We start from the raw sequence: 23,631 nt of genomic DNA, 5'->3' as shown, positions 1-23,631 counted from the left end.
TCATATTGCCTTTGTGCTCTTATGAAATTGAAATGCGGGGAATTCATGAAAAAATTCGAAAGAATTAAACAATATTATTTGGAATTTTATATGGAATGGGAAAGTTAACCAAATAGAACGACAGGTATGTTGTCTTGAGATAACAAAGGGTGAAATGGGAATGGTTAGTATTGATTTATGCATTGTAAGTAAACAAATAAAGTATCTTTATTGCATTATTCATGAACCGTTAGAAGGCTGGACTGCGATTGGCAAGTACTGGCTTCGACCATTTGATCAAGTATAATGATCAATATTTCTTTTAACAGAACATGATCTATACATGGTCTAACTTTCTTAAAAACTGGCGATAATCCAAAAACAAAGACAGATGTACTTAATTTGAGAATATTTTGTAATTCAAAACTTTATTTTCAAAGTAAGTCATTGTTTTTTCTTCCTTTTTTAAAAAGTAACATGAAATATATCAAAGATATACAAAAAGAGCGCCCCTGGTGAGTCTTTTGTGGACAAACCGCGCGTGTCTGACGTACAAAATTATAAGTCTGGTATCTTTGATGAGTTTCGTTAAAAAATCCCAAAATTTTAGAAGAATATTTAATTCAATATTAATAATAATATAAACAATATTCAAAGATCTACAGCGTTGTTGTTTTTAACTTCAGATACAAACCTTCTAGCGTTCTCCCTTTTCTAGTGGGTCCAATTTTAGATACAACATGCATTTGTTGCTGCAATAATTACAAAGAAGTCCATATTATTGTTCAATTGGCTTTTCCTGAAATGGAAAATTATACATCATTTAGAATTGGTAGACTGATTGTTTGCGTAAAAGCCTGGTAATAATTACTCTATTTATTATATTCAGCACAAACATCAAAGACGTCGTCAACCAAACTTTATCCATGTCTAAAAGAGTATGTGGAGTTTTAGCTCTGAATGAAACATTTCAACCTTTAACAGTTCTAGCTCTGCCACCATTTTCGAGGACTATTTGAACTATATGAACGCGCAATTCTTTGGGGGTGGAGGGAGGGGGGGGGGGGGGTGGGGAGAAGAAATCCCAAAACATCCTGCACGAACGGCAGGAAAACTTCATGACTATGTATATGGCACACAATATTTAAAGCACAATTTAGTAGTTGATAGTGATTGACAATGGATTTTGCAATCGTGTAAAACAGATTTTGATCTGTGGTACCTCTTGCCTGTGGAAAAACGGAAACCGGTTATAGGATGTAATATACATTTAGTTAAAGAGAGGCAAAATATATCAAAGTGACATTAAAACTCATAAGTCTAAAATAAACTTACAACGACAGGGCTAAAAAAGTAAAAGACAAACAGACAAACAACAGTACACAAAACACAACATAGACAACTTAAGACTGAGCAACACGAACCCCAACAAAAGCAGGCGGTGATTTCAGGTGCTCCGGAAGGGTTAACAGATCCTGCTTTACATGTCGCACCCGTCGTGTTTCTCATGTAAGTACCAACACGGTGATAAGTCTAATTTGGTAGGTCACATTCGAGGAAGAGAGAAAGTGATTGTACTTACGACAATTTGAATATATTTGTCGTTATCTGTGATACATATATTCCATAACGGCCAATCAGCTCTATACTAGTTAAATGATTGATTCACAAATTATTTGTTATTAATTCATATAAATGAGTGTTTGGTGGCTTGTAATACTATTTTAGCAACTGCTAAGTCAATTCTGAGCGATTTATTTCTCTGCTGTGGAATGACAATCGATTTTTTCGAAGAATAGCAATTTCTTGAAAGTTGAAATCTTTTGTCATGCAAAGTAGAAAAAAAAGGTTTTATTTATAAAAGTACTTCATATTTAAAACAGTTAAATATTCTTGTTCCTGTTTTCCCCTTTTTCGTAAAGGTAAGTTGAGACTCGGTATCGAACTAGTGCTTCATTAATATTGCAATAACTTATGGCAAGTATAGTTTGAATTTCTAAATATATTCAAATGAATGCAGGACAATGTCCTGTATCTTTCCAGTTCTATGTAGCAACATTCCAGCAGCGCCTGCATACGGAGTAAATCTCCCAGTTAAAAAGGATATTCCAGGGCTTGTATTTCCTATCATGATCTCCTTGATAGAGGGTTGCTGCTCACAAGAAAGCAAATAAACCAAGAGTTCCAAGTGGTGAAGTTGAAATCATCCCTTCGTAAGTTTTACGGACGCCATCACGAATTAGTTGACCGTTATGGAATATCCGTTTCACAGATGATAACGGATATGTTCCTAATGTCGTAACTACAATCCCGTCCCATTTTTTCCGAATGTGACCTACCGAATAAAGACTTATTTCGTGGTTTGTACTAACATGAGCAACACAACGGGTGCAACATGGGGAGCAAGATCTGCTTATTCTTCCGAAGAATCTGAGGTCACCCCCAGTTTTTGGTGTGTTTCGTGTTGCTCAGTCTTTAGTTTTCTATGTTGTGTTTTGTGTACAATTGTTTGTCTATTTGTCTTTTTCTTTTTTAGCCATGGCGTTGTCAGTTCATTTTCGACTTATGAGTTTGAATGTCCCTCTGGTATCTTTCGCCTCTCTTTTATCCACTTTTGTCACAACTGTATGCATTTCTTCATTGACAAACAAAATCTCTTATATTGGCAATAAGTCACATCTCTGATAAAGTTTGTATACAATAATGAGATGTGGTATGATTGCCAATTAGACAAGTATCCACCAAAGTTCAAATAAAGTAAATGTAAGCAATTCTAGGCCTTCAACAATGAAAAATCCCATACCGAACAATTGAGAAAGCTAACGGCCTACTTTAAAACAAAACAAAATTACGAGAAAAAATAAACAAATATGACAGGCATGAACCAAGGACAACCACTGAACTACAGGCTCCTGGCTTGGGGCAGACACTTAAAGAATGTGACGGGGTTAAAAATGTTTGAAGGCGCAAACCTCCTCCTAACCTGGGATAGTGGCTTAACAGTACAACATAAGAAAAAACTATAAAATCCGTTGAAAAGGTGCTAACTCATCAGATAGATCGAAGCGGAAACGCATCTAAAACACACAGGCAGGACGTTGCAGGGAATCTATAAATCCTCGCAACAAAAAAGACATACGGTTTAGATCAGTAAGTACTCGAAGTTACTGAAAGCTAGTCCTAAGCCAATAACAACTAACAGAACAATCATTTATCTAAAACTAAATTATAAATCAGCGCAATCCGGAATCCAATGGATTAAGTGTAAAGACGTCATAACAGTCAGAGAAAACATGACTTTGTGCAATGCGAAAATATAGATATCGACAGATTGTAGTACCATGAAAGTGCATATGTGTATTATAACACTAACATTTAGTATGGTCTTAATTACTGAAAACAAAATGAATATTCATACAAATAAAAACAATGTTCAAAAATCTAATTACAGTGGTAACCTTTTGGAATAAGTTTATTTAAAGGATTCATAAGTTTACCCGTATCGTATCTAAACTTTTGCAGGGCGCGGTTAACAACGCCGTAAAAATTAAAATGTGCTATTCCGTTTGAAAGAAATATATTTATAGAATTTCTTTCTTTGCAAAGTCATTCTCACTTTTAATGTAACTATACTCAATAAGAACATTATTCTTCTTTTTACCATAACAACACCTACTGTCAGCTAACGCAGTTTCAGTTGTTGTCTTTCCTCGAGTGCCACCGATTCTAGAGCTGTAACAATTTAATAGAAAATACCTGTCAAGCCAGTTCCCACATGATTTCCTGATTTTGCTCTTTTAACAATGATGTACTAGTAAGTTTTAACATTCTTATTTCCTGATCAATTTTTTCCCAATAAACATCAATCAAAACAACTTTTTTTGATTCAAGACTTTGAGCGTTTCCACACCTTTGCATGGCAACATAATCATGGGCTTATAAGAAGACTGTCCGATAATTCATATCTAATCGTCAAAAGTAATTAGTGTGGCGTGGAGGATGCCGGCGAATATAATCTAAATCAAAGAACACAACACCCAGTGCCTTTGATATTTCAACTCCCAACGGAACTACAGGGTGCTCAGTGGGTTATAATCTGAGTTCTTTACCTATGCCATGATATATGTGGTCTCATCACGAAAGTAATATATTATCAATGCAATACATCCACGGTCTAATTAAGCATATATTCCATTTTCAGCCAGAGAATTGAAGATGTGTTCGTCAAAACCTCGCCGGCCATATTTAACAAACCCGTAGAATTATTCTGTAAGATTAATGATGAATTTAACACAAAACTTACCAGAAAATGGGAAAGAGGTATTGTCCCCTTGACGCACAACAACCTCACTGTTAACGAGTCAAAATACAAAGAAAGATTGACAAACATTGGATTTGGTCTTGAAATACTGAATTTTCAGGAGTCCGACCTAGATAAAGAGTATGTCTGCGTGTATGGTTTTGACAGATATCCAACGTATTTGACAATCAACATGGGTGAATTTGAGTGTAAGTAGGTTAATATATAAATAATATTTTTAGAAAATAACAATATATTTTTAATATCAAATAAACGTCAGATACAATGCCAATAAACAGAATGTTAATTATAAAAAACTTAAGGTGTTCACAAACAGCAATGTCAGAACAACACGAACTAAAAAGCTTTGTTTAAAATGAAATATTCTACTTATATTTTTATATCGTGGGTTTTTGAAACTTTCTAACATTTAAACAAGGAGTCATTTATAGTTAATACCTGTCGTTTAGTGACCTAATAGGTGTTTGGAATAACATGTATATGGACCTGCTCTGCCGGTGTTATATAGCTTATTTCCCATGCCTGTCCCCCCCACCCCCACCCAGGGAAAACCTGGCATGATCCACGGAAAGATGGCAATACGTTTCCATATAGCACTTTCCTCCATGCCCATATTAACCCACACGGGCCGTCAGACTTGCTCGGGAAAGTTTTTGGATAAGGAAGTTAAGAACAGTTTCACCAGAGGGCATTAATGAAAAAACAATGAATGAGTCCCTACCATCACTTGTTTCCAGTAACTTAGGCTTCAGTACAGGACTCTTACAGTCTTAAAGAATTTATTCCTCCTCCCAAACATCAATATTGAAAAATTTTCCAGCGTATTAATTCGTGATAATTTGTATAACGATCAAGTTTACTATTACAGTGTGACTACCACATGTCAAGATAAGAACCATGTGACATCTTACTGATGAAGGATATTAGTTAACCGAAATAATTAATAAACATTTGTTCATGATTTTTTTTTTTTTTTTTTGTGATGTTGTTCCCTTTTAGACTTGTTTTATATATTACATTTTGTAGTGTACTGTATCATAATTATATAATCCATCGCCCCGTAAGATTTATCGTTGGCTATTATTTAGACATTACAGTGAATGTAAAATAAAAACAGTAACACAATTTTCCATACGTTAAAGAATGTTGTAATTTATTCCAATGAAGAAGGCCGTAATGGCCAAAACGTTTGCAAAATTGTGTTATAGAATATATATATATATATATATATATATATATATATATATATATATATATATATATATATATATATATATATACAGACGTACTTATAATATAATTATTTCTGTGACTGTATCCTACATTAATTTGTAAGATCCTCTACGATAGATAATTCAGCTGATCTGTAATATTCCATCTTCATGCCTTATATATCATGTACTGTGTTACCACGCTAGATAAAAACTGACGAGGAAAGGTAACACCTGGCCACCGAAAGCTTGATTTTATCGATCCTAGGTGGTCGAGTGGTCCACCGCGCCGGGCATAGTGCAAGGCGAATTGGTGCCACGATATCCGGATTTCGACAATTAATGTCTCTTCAGTGATGTTAGGTATTTGGAAGGCCTATATATTTATATCATAAGTACGTGTGAACCAGTGACAACTATACGACAGGTTTTATCCATCGGATCACCAGTGATGGTGATACAAAGCTGAAAAAACATTCTGTATATATAATTCGTCTAAATAACAGCCCAACAATGTTAGATCTGAAAATGTTTTGTTCTTCCCTGGCCGGAATTCGAACTCATGCTACTGAGATATCGTGGCACCAAATCGCATTGCACTATGCCCGGCGCGCTAGATCACTCGGCCAACTAGGCTCGATAAAATCAAGCCTTCAGTGGCCGGGTGTTACCTTTCCTCGTCAGTTTTTATCTAGCGTCGTGACACAGTACATGATATATAAGGTATGAAGATGGAATATTACAGACGTACTTATAATACCATTATTTCTGTGACTATATCATACATTAATTTGTAAGATCCTCTACGATAGATAATTCAACTGATCTGTAATATTCCATATTCATGCCTTATATATCATGTACTGTGTTACGACGCTAGATAAAAACTGACGGAGAAAGGTAACACCCGGCCAGCGAAAGCTTGATTTAATCGAGCCTAAGTTGTCGAGTGGTCTAGCGCGCTGGGCATAGTGCAAGGTGATTTGATGCCATGATATCTCAGTAGCATGAGTTCGTATCACGGCCAGGGAAGATCAAAAAAATTTGCTTCCGCAAATTTACAGATCTAACATTGTTGGGCTGTTATTTAGACGAAATATATATATTATATATTATCCAACGCAATCATAGGTTTGAACGTTGTTTTCAATTTAGACTTTAGATATATATATATAGGTTTGAACGTTGTTTTCAATTTAGACTTGTTTATATAATATATATGTATATACAAGTACTTCTGAACCAGTGACAACTCTACGACAGATTTTATCCATCGGATCACCAGTGATGGTGATACAAGACTGAAAACACATTCTGTATATATAATTCGTCTAAAACAGCCCAAAAATGTTAGATCTGTAAATTTGCGGTAGGACATTTTTTGTTCTTGTCTAGCGCGCCGGGCATTGTGCATGGCGATTTGGTGTCACGATATCTCAGTAGCATGAGTTCGATTCCTGGCCTGACTATTTAGTATGTAAATATTAGAAAGTTAAAAATATTTACAATGCGATAAAAAATAAATACTTCGCTAGACAAACTAGCTTCATCAAGCGTGCATCTATCCAGGTGAAATCGGATGTAGGAACTTTTGCAGCTCACTGTACATGAATTTCGATGCCTTGTAAAGAATTCAAAATTTGGATGAAGTTCAAGATTATATATTTATTTACAAAATTGGTGGTTGAAGTTTGGCAGCTTTACAACATAAGCAATTCCTTCTCCCAAATGTTTGTAGCAACGGGGAGGTGGAGTAGGTTGCTTTGTTAATACAGCTGTCACTAATTTGTCACGGATGTTTTTAGGTCTTCTGAAGGCCATGACTGGTGGTGAGGAAAATACTTTTTTTTAAATATATTTGTAAGGAATTGCTTATGTTGTAAAGCTGTCAATACAAGCAGTTCTTTCATCAGCTCTTTACAAAACAAAATTATTCCATGTACTCAAATTCCAACTGTTAAAAAGAGAGCTAAATTTATATATTAACATGTAACACCTGTGGCATTCAGTATGTGGGAGAAACAATGGACAAATTTAATATTCGGCTAAATAAACATCGTTCATGGTACAAAAACAACAAAAACTGTCCTCTCACAAGACATCATCGCTCAAAGAAACATCCTTTTGATAATGTTACTTTCCAAATCATAGAAGTTAACACTGAGTGGGACACCACGGTGAGAAGGAGAAGAGAAAACTTTTGGATCCACCAGCTCCACACTTTAGAACATAACGGGCTGAATGCAAAAGACGAGAAAAGATACAGTAAAGATAAAGAATAATTTATTGTACAGCATCGTCCTTTTTATGGCCAATGGACGTTGAACACTTCAACCACCAATTTTGTAAATAAATATATAATCTTGAACTTCATCCAAATTTTGAGTTCTTTACAAGGCAGCGAAATTCATATACAATGAGCTGCAAAAGTTTCTTATCTACATCCGATTTCACCTGGATACATGTAGATGCACGCTTGATGAAGATAGTTTGTCTAGCGAAATATTGCGTTTATTTTTTATCGCATTGTAAATATTTTTAACATTCTAATATTTGACATTCTAAACAGTGTGTTAAAATTACATTGTTAGGCAATTTATAATTTCATTTGTGTAATTGAATTAATCTTTGTACGGATTAATCCACACTCAAATAGATTTGTATGTTATGTGTTGCTATTTATAGGCACTTATATATATATATATATATATATATATATATATTGAAAAGTTATAAATTTGTCCACGCTGTGCATAAATAGGACACAAATTAAGGCTGAAAATGCACTAAATATTTGAATTCAATATGAATATTCACATTTTGTCTATTAAGACATCAAATTGTTTTAAAATGTTCTCCATAATTTCCTTCTGGTTTCACTGTTTCACAGATATTCATGGTTATGGTTGCTGGCGACGTCGTCAGGGGTAACGTCTTTTAGCGACATCAATATTAATCCTGAACGTCATAATATAGTACAACGTAGGTTCTTAAAACGAAAGTGAAAGTACATATATAGAAATGCCTTTCGGATTCTCATTTTATCTATTTAATTTAGGACGGTATTTCTTAATGAAATAATTTTCTTTATTAATTCTCGTTGGTTCCGTTGTATTATCTGAACACTGATAAAATGGACAAATAAAGACATTTTGATGATTTGATCCTTGTACTTTGGACTCGAATTTGCTGTGTATGTACTGTCATTCGTTTTCTTATGGTGTTGCCGGTTTGTCCAATATAATTTTCCTGACAACCAATGCAAGTGATGATATATAGAAGGTTTTCCGATGCACATGTAAAACTGTTCTTGATTTTAAAAATGTGTCCGGATTTAAAAACGTCTTTTGTTCCTTCGGATAAACAAGATTCACAATTAGGTCGTCCACATTTTTGTACCTTTGGTTGACTATTTTCAGTTTGGAATGTTGCGCGGGTCAGCAACTTTTTCAACGATTTCGGTTGCCGTTTGCTTTTAATTACTTTATGTGAATTACAACTTTTTTAACGATTTCGGTTGCCGCTTGCTTTTAATTTTATGTGAATTTTTCGTTATATATATATACCCATCAAAATTGCACGGTCATTTATTGCATATATTTTCCGTATTTTCTTTAGAAATGATTGAACTCTGGAATGATAAATAGTCTGTTTTTCGGGTTGTGTTGCATAGAAGAAAAGTTTGATACAAATTGTTTTCGTTTCATCAAAACTTTAAAGGTCAAGGGCCAGGGGTTGGATGTAGGGCACATATATTTTGTTACAGGGGTGCCGTTTGCATTCGAAAAAATACCCCCATTCAGATATTGACGCTATCTAAAAATTCGACCTTTTTGTATGACTGACATCAAACCACACGTATATTTCATGGGGTCATTCGGTCATGTTACGCTCATTTGAAATTCATTTGCGGGGAAAAAATATGAATTTGAACTGATATGGGGCCATGGTACGAAGACAGCGCAAAATTACCCAATGCAACATGCAAACAAGACATCAGTTGATTTCAGTATATCTAATGCGATGGGACCCCTCTTATAATAAGCAGTCATATTTGGGCGGTCTCCAAAGTGTGTTAAGAAATCATATCTAAGGGCACATCATATGTTTCAAACATTCCTACAACAACTGTTACATATACCATCCGACAAAATTCTTTCTTCATACACATACCAAGGGTTCACACAGGAGAATGGATGTGATCACAACACCAGACTATGCTTCAGATATATATATAAATAAAGCGTCTGATATTGAATGCATCATGATACGATGATGGTGTAGAAACGCTTAAATAATTAAAAGAATAGCTACTATCCTTTAGTTAATGAATAGTTAATTTCCAACTGACGTCGCTGACGTCACGTTACTACAAGAGGGGAAAATAAGCTTCTCATGCTTCTAAATGGGAGAAATAGACCTGATTCTGGTTTCCTCCCTTCACGCTGAGAGGCAAAACTAGGATGATGCCGTTTTTTCGGGGGGAAATACTGGGTCGATCTGGAAAGATTGGCATTGGAGGAAAATGGCTATAGGACACCGGTTGTGAAATCATGTTTGCTCGATAAATAGACTTGCATTGACAAAATACATAGCATATTTGTAACAGTATAAAAAAATGTGAAACAATATAAAAATATTTGTAATGTACCACAATAGATTTCCGTGCCCAAAAATGGAACGATTGTGCCTGCAAAATGTTGATTACTTTTGTCTGTCTCTTACAGTACATCCAGTAGACGAAACGACGACGAAAACGTGGAGTTTTACAGCGAGAACTTTGGACATACAAATAAAGTTTTCTTTAATATACCCTATTCCAATTTGCAAAGTAATTTTAAATGTAAGTTATTATGAACGATTGGATAGAAATCTCAAAAAGTGTGAATGGAAATGGGGAATGTGTCAAAGTGACAACAACCCGACCGAAGAGCAGAAAACAGCCGAAGGCCACCAATGGGTTTTCAACACAGCGAGAAAATCCCGCACCTGGAGGCGTGCTTCAGCTGGCCCCTAAACAAAAATGTGTACTAGTTCAGTGATAATGGACGTCATACTAAACTCCAAAACATATAAATGAACTAAAATTAAAAATCATACAAGACTAACAAAGGCCAGAGGCTCCTGACTTTGGACAGGCGCAATAATGCGGCGGGGTTGAACATGTTTTGTGAGATCTCAAACCTCCTCCGATACCTCTAGCCAATGTAGAAAAAACAAACACACAGCAATACGCACAGTAAAAATCAGTTTAAAAGAATTCCGAGTCCGATGTCAGAATGGGTTACAAAAGAAACTTAGCAAAACGACAATGATACATAAATTAACAAAGGACTACTAGCAGTTACTGACATGCCATCTCCAGACCTCAATTGAACTGATTGAAAGATTATGTTTTCATCATATAAAAATCAAGCTCAATCCCCCACCCCGTTAAGGGTTTTGTATCATACCATCATAAAATATATGAGAAGAATATAACCCGTATCATGCCAACAACTGGTTTTAGAATAAATGTGTTTATTTCCGATGCAAAGACCCTATGAGTGAATCAATATTAATACAAAAATATGATATCTTCGATGACCTGACAACAGTATCGTAACTATATCCTTTCTTTATAAGTCTGTTTAAAGGTTTGGTTAGCTTTTGAGGTGAATGCCGACATTTTTGTGCTTGGTAAAGAATATTAAAACAAAAGATTGGATATGAAATACCTAAACGTATAAGATTTCTGCTGTTGATTTATATTGACGAATGATGTCCTTGTACCGATGATAAAACTTAGTAAATGTTTTGACTAGTTTGTGATATCGAAAACCCTGGTGTAATAATTTTTCAGTAGTACATAGATTTATTTAGTTAAAATCAAATACGTTGTTACATACACGAGCGAATCGAACAAGTTGAGATATATAAACACCATAAGATGGTGACAAGGGAACGTCACCATCTAAAAATGGATAATTAACAATAGGAAATGAAAAAATCATCTCTTTTGTCATAAATTTTGGTATTAAGCTTCCCGTTAAAGATAAAGATATCAAGATCCAGGAAAGGGCAGTGTTCATTGTTAGTATTAACTTTATTTAAAGTCAGTTCAGCAGGATAAATCTCTTTGGTGTTCATACTGAAGTCGTCATTATTGAGAACCAATACTTCATCTAAATATCAAAAAGTAATATTTAATTTTTGTATCAGATGTTGTTTCGATGGGTCTTTGCTGATTTTAGTCATAAGTTGTAACTCATAATAATACAGAAACAGGTCCGCAATAAGTGGTGCACACTAAGTCCTCATTGGAACTCCGATAACTTCACGTTTAAATGTTATTAAATTGTTCTGGTAAATCACTCGAATCTAGAGGAGAAGTATATTTTTAATAATAAAAAGTTGGTTATTTACATGTAGTCATACAAAATGTGTCTGTAATCAGTGGCTACAAGAGAAGACATAAATATAAGACGAGTAATGATGTAAAATTGCAAAGAATAGCAATGAAGCTTAATGGTTATCTTTCTTGCTTTCATCTTGAGAAAGTAGCTTATTTGCAGTAATGCAAAATACATTTATGGTCCCCGTTCCAATGTTATGACAGAAGACCTTAACACAGGCCAGGACCGAGAGTTGAAATCGTTCTTTAGAAAAGGATCTAATTATCGCCCCCGTCAACTGTTAAATGAAATGAGTGTCGTAACATCATCCACGACTCACTCCATACTTACTGTATTAAATGGATAAAACGAGAAAAAGCTGATAACATTGTGCTACCTCTTAACAAGAACCAAATAACATGAAAGTTCTAATTTTTTACTTGCTTTTGAAGCTTCACAAAACACTAATGATGCCAATATAGATTTATGTCGTCTTCAAGCCATTGTTCCATTACTAAACTGTCTATTCTACTCATTAGTAAATTTAGTACAATCAAAAACCTGGTAATAAATTTTTCAAATACGGTCTACGAAAATAGCGGTGTCAGAAATTTGTTGGATTGTTAAATTGCTTTCTCATAATGGGGCTTTCGAATTTGTTCAAAGTTTTCATTTTCTACCCTATATACCAATTTGCCTCATAATCTCAGTAAGATAAAATTCAAATACATGTACCTATTTAAATGGATTGGCATTTAAAAATTCAGATTGTGAATATATATGTTCAAACTTTTTAGTAACTACTAACAAAAAAAACTATGTCGATTGGTCTTTTGTTTGTTGTTGCTTTGATACGATAACTGCACTTGAATTTTTACAAGATACAATTTTTGTTCGCTATGGAGATTAAGTATATTGCAATGTTATCGGAATTCCAATGCGGACTAACTGTGCACCACTTATCTGTTTCTGTACTGTTACAAAGCACAATTTATGTTTAAAATCAGCAAAAACCCATCGAAACAACATCTGATACAAAATTAAAACACACTTTATTTGTCCTCTTGGACTTAATTTAAACAAAGCTACGAACAATGAACACTGCCCTTTCTTGGAGCTTGATATCTATATTTCTAACGGAGAGATTTACACTAAAATTTACGATAAAGGAGAGGATTTTTTATTTCCTATTGTTAATCATCCGTTTTTAGATGTTGGCATTCCCTTGACACCATCGTATAGTGTTTTTATATGTCAACTTGTTCGATTCGCTCTTGTGAAACAACGTACTTGATTTTAACAAAAGAAGTCTTTGTATTACTGAAAAATTACTACGCCAGGGTTTTCGATATCACAAACTGGTCAAAACGTTTACTAAATTTTATCATCGGTAAAAGGACATCATTCGTAATAATTGTTTGTGGCTTTGTTTTTTGTGTTGTTGGATACAACAATCCGTTGAATAATGCTTTTTGATATGTCTGAAATATTGTAATTTCTTGTTGTTGACCTTTTCAAGCTTACCGGTTTTAATGTTTGTTTATGGCTGAAAATTGCACACTTAATTGTTGGCTTTTCATTTTTTCAACCTTGTGTTAAGATGGATTGTTACGTAAAAGGCACACATACAAGATATTCTTATCTTTATTTATTTACAACTACCAAAAAAACATACATCTTAAACCCTTATGTGGTTAAAACAGAACTTTAAAATTTTATATAAGTAAACAAAGCAATGACATATACCTCGGTTAAAACACTTTTTATCTTTCAGGACAAAAATTTAACCATGTACATTACGACAGCATCCAAACAAGTTGGTTTGTTTTACTTTGCAACTGTAAAACTGGAAAAAAGTATTGAATCAATATGTCTGAAAAAATTACAAACGAATTGCACCGTAGGGAGGACAGAATTCGTTGTTATAAATTATCCTAGCACTACCCGAAATTGCAAAAATGCTGGTATGATATAATAAAAGTACCAATTTTGTTTATACCATTGATTGTTTTAATATTAATGAGAAAAATCTATCACTAGAATCCACAAAGTAGTGTCGTTTTGAATTGAAATACACAGTCATTTTCGAAGCTTGAATATTCTAATCAGGGAAATAGGGAGAAAGTGACGAAAATATGCTTCTTTTGTGCAAATCTAAATACTGTTTTTGATAATTGTCCTTTTACTTGTCTGTTATGAAATTTTTATTGCTTACATTTATAATCCGTGTAGCTTTTATTAATTTAGATATGCTTATTTTATTTTAACTCATTGTTTTCGGGTGTGTGTAGCCATGGCCCATCTGCACAGACAACAAGGAAACCTTTTTCATTATCAAAGTTTAATTGATTTTGCTTAACTCTTTTGACTTACAATTCACTTGGTATTGCTGTCAGCGGATACATGATAACGTATATATACAATCTCCCCCAACGTCGGCTTAAACTTGATTATAGGTCTCCGCATCTAGTAAGTGTTCTACTACCAATCTATCAGTGCTTCTAACTACCTCCCTTACTACTATCAAAGAACTTGTTATTAACTTTTGTAATAAAAGTTATGAAAATAATGGTATTAATTATTTTTGGAGTGTTAAAATTTCTTTAGAGGTTTTAGAAAAAATACATGCTTTTGATGATCCTTTTAATTCTGTTGACAGTTATGATTTTTCTATTCTCTATACTGCACCCACACAATCTTATCAAGAAAACTTTTTCATATTTAATTAAATGGTCTTTTGAAAAATCTAGATCTCATTACAAATTAATTTGCTGTAACTCGTTTAAAGCCTTTTTCTGTAACGAAAAAGGAAAGTATGCTAGATACACTTACTGGAAATGTGAAGATATGATTGAAGCTTTAAATTTTCTCCTGGACAACATATATGTACGTTTCGGCGATAAAGTGTATCGACAAGTAGTAGGTATTCCTATGGGCACTAACTGCGCCCCTTTAATAGCAGATTTATTCCTTTATTGCTATGAATCTCAGTTTATGACCATTTTAAATATGTTACATTTGGTTGATAACAATACCTTCCGTTATCTGGATGATATTTTTTCGTTAAATAATCCAGAGTTCTCTTGATATACTACCGAAATTTACCCAAAAGAACTTACTTTAACTAAATCTAACATAAACAGCAGTAGTTGTCCTTTTCTAGATTTGGACATTTCAATCTCTAAAGGACAACTCCATACTAAAATTTACGACAAAAGAGACGACTTTTCATTCCCTATTGTTAATTTTCCTTTTGAGACGGCGATGTTCCTTTGGCTCCATCATACGGTGTTTATATATCCCAACTCGTTCGTTATGCCCGTGTGTGTAGTGATGTCATAGATTTTAACGAACGCAATCAATGCATCACCGGTAAATTATTAAGTCAGGGATTTCGTTAGCATAAATTACGTAAAACTTTTACTAAATTCTTTCATAGATACAACGATTTTATTAGTAAATTTGGCTGTACCTGTAGAAAACTGATTAAAAACGGTATTTCACATCCTAAATTTTACGGTAATTTTGTACTTAAAACGCGGAAATCACTATGTGATCCGTGTTAACTCATCGAACCTTTAAACAAACTTATCAGTAAATGTTATCTTACCAATGATGTAATTATATCTTTGAATATAGTTTACATTGGCCCTTATATCGATTGTGACATCAGCAAATTAAAACATAACTAAATTTGTATTCTTTTCAAACGGGATGTATAAAGACACACACACGTTCATTTTGATCTATAAAGAGGTTAACTCCTAACTATCCTACTGCCTGTCGATACATTTATTTTTGGCATTGCACAAGTCATGTCTTCTTTGACTGTCCACGACGTAAAAATACTAAATCCCTGTGATGTGTTTTAGTTGATTTTAGTCTCTGATGCATGATTTGTTATTATTAATTGTTTTTGGCTTTTAACTAGCTGTCAGTAACTGCGAGTACTCTCAAATCGTATTTTCTTGTTTATTTGACCTGTTGATACTAATTGTAATGCTTTTTTGTTATTTAATGTTTACTTATTCAGGGTTATATCTGGTCTTTATACCAGCTTTGATAAGTGTTTCGTATTTCTATAAATTTTCACTTCTTCGTACTATGAACATCAAAATTATGTATTTTGTAAAAATATTTCCTTTCTCCATTTGAACTGTACACGTATACCTAACAACAAAATTATTTCCATTTACCTGTGTTTAAAGTAATTGCAAATGGCTGATATGTTTGTTCAAGAATATTGTTTTTCTTAAATTGTTTAACATTTCATAGCGGTATAACATGTTACTTTAATTATTCTTCCCTTGGTTTATTTATTTTGTAATTACATTGTATCATAGATCAAATTTATTTGTTCAGTGTATGTTCACTGGTGTTAATATGTTTTTTGATTGAGTTAAGCCATTTCAATTGATATTTTATAGTGTGTTTTTCTATGTTGTGATGTAACACTATTGTTGCAGATAAGGGTGAAGGTTTGGTACCATTAAAACGTTTAAACCCGCTGCAATATTGTTTGCAACTGTCCTAAGTCAGGAATCTGATGTTCAGTAGTTGTCGTTTGTTGATGTGGTTCATAAGTGTTTCTCGTTTCTCGTTTTTTATATAGACCGTTGGTTTTCCCGTTTGAATGGTTTTACACTAGTCATTTTGGGGCCCTTTATAGCTTGCTGTTCGGTGTGAGCCCAGGCTCCGTGTTGAAGACCGTACTTTGACCTATAATGGTTTACTTTTATAAATTTTGACTTGGATGGAGAGTTGTCTCATTGGCACTCATACCACATCTTATATCTATTGTACTTAAGTTTGGACCTTATAAAATTATGAGCTAGACACAACTAAACTTTATACAAGGATTAATAGTCGGATAAAATATAATTAGACACAAACGACGGAACAGGGTTCGATATCAGAAAGGGAGCATGAGGAAAGAGTACGAGATAGGAACGGTCGTAAATATACCTTCCTGCCACGAGTTGTAGTGACAAAAAGTTTAAACATTTGTATGTTCCTTAGTTTGAACTATTCAACGATATCAATTGATCAATTTAAGAAATTCAGCTTCAGTTAATAACTTTGCTTATTCTCCGTTTTCTCGTAAATGGCGTCTAAACCAATTCGAACTTTTTAGCTTCAATTACGTAGTCGGATAGTCCTTAGACCGTCAGATGAACGAATACAAAAAAAACCCAAACCATCGAGATGATCCACAATTTAAATAATTTAATTGTGATATTTATTTGTCATTGTCAATGTCCTGTTTAATGAACATAGATTTATGGACATAACTAGGCATTTCAATTGTTTATACGCCCGTAATTTGTTTTAGAAGCATACAGTAATCGTTTTGTCATTCCGTACGTCCATGTGTCCGACACAAATGGTTTCCGAGTGATAACTTCATTTTCACTTGATTCGGTGTGATTTGTATGAGACTTTTACAGATGGGATATTTAAGGAAGGGGATTAAGATTAATTAGTTTTGGGTCACTATGAATTGTAATACATTTTAAGCAGATGAAAAATTGCAATAATAGTACATGTTTGTCCATTCAATGATACTATTATATTGAACCCTTGAAAGAGAACTAAAAAAGTTCTTAAACAATAAATGTGCAGTTCGGGGAGAATCATTTGGCCGTGCCAGCTTCTTACTTATTTTTGTGTTTATTCAAGCATAATATAAGTACTTGCATGAACATGTACATACCCTTTTTAATAATCCATATTTCTTTATGAACAAACATTTATGTCATGAATACCCCTCACCTTACTTTTTTCCCTAAGATTAACTGTTTACACGGCGTATATAATTTCAGGCAAAAGGCAAGTTGAATATGGATATCTGTGGGCTTTTATCGTATTGGTGTTTAGAATTAATTCAGTTTTATGGAACATTTAGACTAGAACAGGTAAGTTACATTAAACCTTGACAAAGTTCTCTATTCGAGCTTTTAAATGCTTCGTTTTTTTTACAAGATAGTGGACAATGACTTTGCAATATTTTATTTATGTAATTAATAACTGTTATTTTTGTTTAAAGAACAGAGCATAACAAAAAATAAATTGGGAATGGAATTGGGGAATGTGTCAAAGAGACACCCGACCAAAGAGCATAAAACAGCCGAAGGCCACCAATGGGTCTTCAACACAGCGAGACTGAATAACATATAAATTTAGTATGTTTTGCTTTAGTTAAGATTTTTTATTTTATATAATGATGTTTTTTTTGTAAACATACATGTGTAGTTCAATTTATTTTTTTTTCACTAAATCTTTAACGTGATTAGGCAAAATGATTGAAGTCCAGGAAATATATAAAAAAAAGATTTGAATTCTGCTGCGATTCAAAGAAAATTAAGATGTGACATATTCATAGGACTATTCATGACCACCGAAAAGGCATAGAAAAGATAAAACAACATTACTAACAACAACAAACAAAGGGAACTATCAACACGTAAACAATGCTTGATAATTAGAGCTAGCTAGGTGTATCAACTCCACATGTGACATCCGTTGTATTAAACTTTCGTGTCTGTTTAGGTTATTCACTCAATTTTGTCAATATAACGGAAATGTAAACAACTGTCATACAAGAGGGAGATTAAGCTAGCTACAAAACCAGGCTTGATCCACCATTTTTTTTTCGGAAAATGCCTGTACCAAGTCAGGAATATGACAGTTGTTTTCCATTCGTTTCGTTGGTTCATAAAGTCTGCGGTTGTTTTTGTCAGTTTTTTATGCTTTTTTTTCCTTTTTGGATTTACCTTGAAGTTCGGTATTTCAAAATTCATATAAACTTTAGTCATAATTATTATGAATTATCCTTAAATTTTCAACATGTTCAATAAACAAATAATCGTTAAATATTTTTCCAATACAGTAGTTCTGAACAGAATTACTTTATGTTTAGTCAGCAGGTTTACAGTGAAAAGGTGTAAAATGTGTGCTCTTCGGATCTGTCAGACACACACTTTTGTTTTTCGATGCTTTGAATTAAGAGCGGGGTATGTTTCGCACGAAAACACGTGCATTATAGTGAATATTTTTTAATCGTGAAAGTTCTTAGCATCTAAGAAGAGTGTGGAAGAAGTGCGACGCAGGCTATTTAAGTCATGTGCCCGAAAATCAAAATAGAATATTGCCTAACATACATTTGCTTATTGTTTTTGTTTTTATTGTAGATCCAAAAACACTTTCTTCAGCATGCTGATTAAGTCAAGTTAAATTTAGGAAGTTTGTATAAGATTTTTGTGTTGGCGTTTAACCGAAAAACATAGTAGATTTAAAATAGATAAAAAATATTTCTGAATAGTTTGTATGTGACAATAATTATCTAAATACAATGTATTATAGTCAATTTCATCAACTGGAATATAAAGCGATTACTGACATCTGCTATGCAGTTCAGTCATAAAGCATCAAATGTTTGATTCCTCAACAAAGGAAACTCTGCGGATTATGCTAATAAAATTCAGTTCATTAGTAAAATAAATGGAAAAAAGACATTTTGATAAATAAGTTCAGCTTTTGAAATGTTAAATCTCATTTTAGAGATAATGGAAAAATTAAATTCATTAATTTTACTTTATCAAAATAATTGAAGACCACTTTAGAAAAGCGATTTGTAAAGACGATGTAAATAATTTCACAAAAGAAATTCCATGATTAAAAAATAATAATGAAACAAAAATGTTCAACGTTACTGTAAGCAAGTTCAAATACTTTTAAAATAAATAGAGAGAGAGAGAGAGAGAAGATACCAAGGGTGCAATAGTAATCATAAGTGCAATAAAAACACCACGACCAAAAATAAAAACGATGAAAAAACGAACAAATTTTCACAAAACACTTATATTTACAGATTAAGCAAAACTAACACCACCAAAAATACGGAAGTGAACTGCTAACAAAGAATTTTTAATATGTTACACTTAAATCGGCCAAAAGCAATGTGTTCATCAACAGTATATTTTTGTCCTCTCATTAGTAACTCTCAGTATACTGAAATATGACGTAAATGTTTGTTATGGTGTAAAAGCTTTTTTATGCACAGATTTTTTATTTCACATTCTTTTATTTGCTATGTGTTATTCAGTTGATCGATATTAAAAAGGTTTGAGAACGAAAAACTGCAAGTTTAAATCGCTTGACACGTTCGTGTCAGAATTCAGGAACAGCGTCAGTGGTTGTCCTTCAATATACATGATATATATTAGTTTTTGTGTCCTTGCGACACTTTGGTAAAAACGCAAAGCGTTTAAAGTGTTTGTTTAATTTACTCTAGTCTCTGGGTTAACTAGTCTGAGACAATATATATTACACAGAATCCACTCTATTATTAAACACTAAATGATTACTCTTATAGGTAGTTTGTTGTCGTGGGGATACTGTCTCATTGTCTTATTTTATATTTATTCATTTATGTATCATTCGTTTTTTCTGTCTTGTCTAAATTTTTCATAATCATTCAACTGTTGTTTTTCGTGACCAGATCTTGCAACGTTTGCCTATTTATCTCTTTCGTTTAATATTTATCACATTTTACAGTGATGCTTGTTAAAAAAAACCGTACAATATTTTAATTATAAAGTTGCACAGATTATATGATTTCTATATCTAACTTTACTACTAACGTATCATGAAGAATAATATTATTTTAAAGGGGCATTAGCTACGAGATATAAAAAATATAAAATATGATTTTTTTTGTTTAATCATTAATTAAAGTGAAATAGTGAAATAATAAATCGCTTTTAGCAGCCAGTTTGGTTCAATTTAGTTAAAATAAGCTAAGAAACATCGCTGTTGAATTATTCACTTGCAAGTTTAACCCCTTAGCTAGAGATCGGTTACGCATGAACTAGGCGTGCTCAACTACTAAAAGGAAAAGAATGTCAACATTGAAAGTGAAACAAGGGTAAACCATTTGGTTGACTGATGCGATCCACAAAAACTCATTCTTATACAGGTAAAAACGATGATTTACACATTTTTTAACCTATAATATGAAATCAAACAGACCTAGAAAAATCTAATTACACGTTTTCGCTATCTATTTATATCTCTATTTATGTTTATATCGTACTTTCGTGTTAATTTGACCTGTTGATACAATTGTATTTTTGTTATTTTACTTATTTAGTGTTATATCTAGTCTCACTATTTTTAATATATACCACCTTTGATAAGTGTTTGGTATGACGATAAATTTTCCCTTTTGTTCTCGTACTAGGAACAACAAAATTATTCATTTTGTAAAAAATATTTCCGTACTCCATGTATACCTTACAACAAAATTATTTTTATTTACCTGTGCGTTATTTTATTTGATGGCATTTTGTCCAAGGTTATGGTTGTCTTTCTGATATTGTTCAACATCTAACCCCCTTGTTTTATTAATTTTGTATTTACATTGTGTCATAGATCAAATTTATTCGTTCAGTGTATGTTCACTTGTTTTTGTTAATATATCTTTTGATTGAGTTAAGCCATTTCGATTGATATTTTATAGTGTGTCTTTCTATGTTGTGATGTTACACTATTGTTTCAGGTAGGGTGAAGGTTGGCGCTTATCAAAACGTTTAAACCCGATGCATTTGTTTGCACCTGTCCTAAGTCAGGAACCTGATGTTCAGTGGTTGTCGTTTGTTGATGTGGTTCATAAGTGTTTCTCGTTTCTCGTTTTTTATATAGATTAGACCGTTGGTTTTCCTGTTTGAATGGTTTTACACTAGTCATTTTTGGGGCCCTTTATAGCTTGCTGTTCGGTGTGAACCCAGGCTCCGTGTTGAAGGCCGTACTTTGACCTATAATGGTTTACTTTTACAAATTGTGACTTGGATGGAGAGTTGTCTCATTGGCACTCATACCAGTCTTCGTAGGCCACCTCGATGGTTAATTAGATGGCGTCTGTACTAAAATACACATAAGATATTGATACACATTATCGAATCCATGCATTGTTAATTGTTTATTTTAAACTTTTTGTAATTTGGATATACGTTTAAGTTTGTTATAAATCAAATATGAGAATTTGAGTTAAATCGGTGAAGATGAATTTGACAGCTAATGCCCCTTTAATCTAACCTTATTGGTGTTTAACATTTTCACAATTCTTGATAATTACAAATCAAAGGTTAAATTTCAACAGTAAAATCTTGTTGACAGTCATTAATATAAATACTTTTTCTTCATATATTTCCGGATCACATGGAATATTTTTGATATTGCTCATGAGCTTCAATCAAGCTTTATCACCTTTCGATACAAAGCATTTAGGGTATATAAAGTATATTTTCCACTTATAAACTATTGTAGAAGATATTCGTAGTTTCATATAAATCGTGTTAATGTAATTTATTTTGTAATTTCACTACCCGAAAGAGGAAAATGGTTTTACAATAAGTCCCTGAACTTAAGTTTTAATTTAGACAAAAATTGACCTCTCAAAAACTTTAAGTATACATATTTATAGTATATAACTATGTAAGAAAAGGTATAATTTAAAATTTTAGCAACATTGTCTTTTAATGTTTGTTTGTTTTTGATTTATTGTACTTTATTTTGTTGTTCTTTTCTTTCGTTATTGTTTTGTTTTTGTTGTTGTTTTTTATTGTTGTATTTATTGTTGTTTTTAATTGTTGTATTTGTTGTTGTATTGTGTTTTTGTATTGTGTTGTTGTTTTGTTGTTGTTCTTTTTTTTATATGTGTTCATGTTCGTCACTGTATAACTATTTAAAAATAAATCAAGTCAATGTTTATTACCTCAAATGCATTCTTTGTTCATATTTTCTTTGCAAATGAAAAAAAACCCACTAAACTTAATACAGTTGGTGCGTCCGAAGCGCTTTTCTGGATTACCCTTAATGACGAACGCTCAAACCAAAATATATGAAAGCCAAGAGCCCAAGAATGTATAAATACATAAATACATAAGGAGCTAGTTGACCAAAAGGATTCCGAACATAAGAAGAACAAGAGTGCACACGCTGAAATGTCTCGCCTGCTTTACTGACCATTGATTTTATGTTAAAAGTCTTAAATATCAAGTTTTATTTTAAGTATCGCATACACTTCACATGATCAAAGAAAATGAGGTCAAGGTCGGACAAACTAAGCCAGAAATACATGTACACCTTACAATCATTCCATACACCAAATAAAGTTGACCTATTGCTTATAGAATACAAGAAACAAACCAAACCATGAAAACTTTATAGTGACCAATGAACCATGAAGATGAGGTCAAGGTCAGATGATAACTGCCAGACAGACATACATTCTTATTTATATATGGAGAGTTGTCTCATTGGCACTCGTACCACATCTTCCTATATCTATGTACACCTGACAATCATTCCATGCTTTAAATATAGTTGACCTATTGCATATAGTATCGAATAAACAAACTTAACCAGGAAAACTTAACATTGACCAATGAACAATGAAAATGAGGTCAAGGTCAGATGATAACTGCCAGACAGACATACATTCTTATTTATATATACACCTTACAATCATTCATTACACCGAATATAGTTGACCTATCGCTTATAGTTTAAGAAAAAACAGATGAAAACACAAAAACTTAACGTTGAGCAATAAACTGTAAACATGAGGTCACGGTCAAATAAAACCTGCAAGACTGACATGTACATCGTAAAATATATCCATACACCAAATATAGTTGACCTATTGCATACAGTATTAGAAAAACAGACCAAAACACAAAAACTT

General features: G+C 33.0%; 1 long non-coding RNA gene across 1 annotated transcript in view; it reads left to right on the top strand.

Annotated features, from left to right (window-relative positions):
• Nucleotides 1-19,830, top strand: part of LOC127725649 (uncharacterized) — a 28,627-nt gene extending 8,797 nt beyond the window's left edge. The window contains exons 3-7 of the long non-coding RNA XR_007993088.1: nucleotides 4,181-4,488; nucleotides 10,239-10,354; nucleotides 13,660-13,849; nucleotides 17,708-17,800; nucleotides 19,076-19,830. This is a non-coding gene — a long non-coding RNA (uncharacterized LOC127725649). The remainder of the gene's footprint in view (nucleotides 1-4,180; nucleotides 4,489-10,238; nucleotides 10,355-13,659; nucleotides 13,850-17,707; nucleotides 17,801-19,075) is intronic.
• The last annotated feature ends 3,801 nt before the right edge of the window (nucleotides 19,831-23,631 follow it).

Source organism: Mytilus californianus, unplaced genomic scaffold (assembly GCF_021869535.1).
Source record: "Mytilus californianus isolate M0D057914Y unplaced genomic scaffold, xbMytCali1.0.p SCAF_15, whole genome shotgun sequence".
Classification (NCBI taxonomy): domain Eukaryota; kingdom Metazoa; phylum Mollusca; class Bivalvia; order Mytilida; family Mytilidae; genus Mytilus; species Mytilus californianus.
The sequence above is the reverse complement of the archived record's forward strand: the minus strand, read 5'-3'. Positions and strand labels throughout refer to the sequence as shown.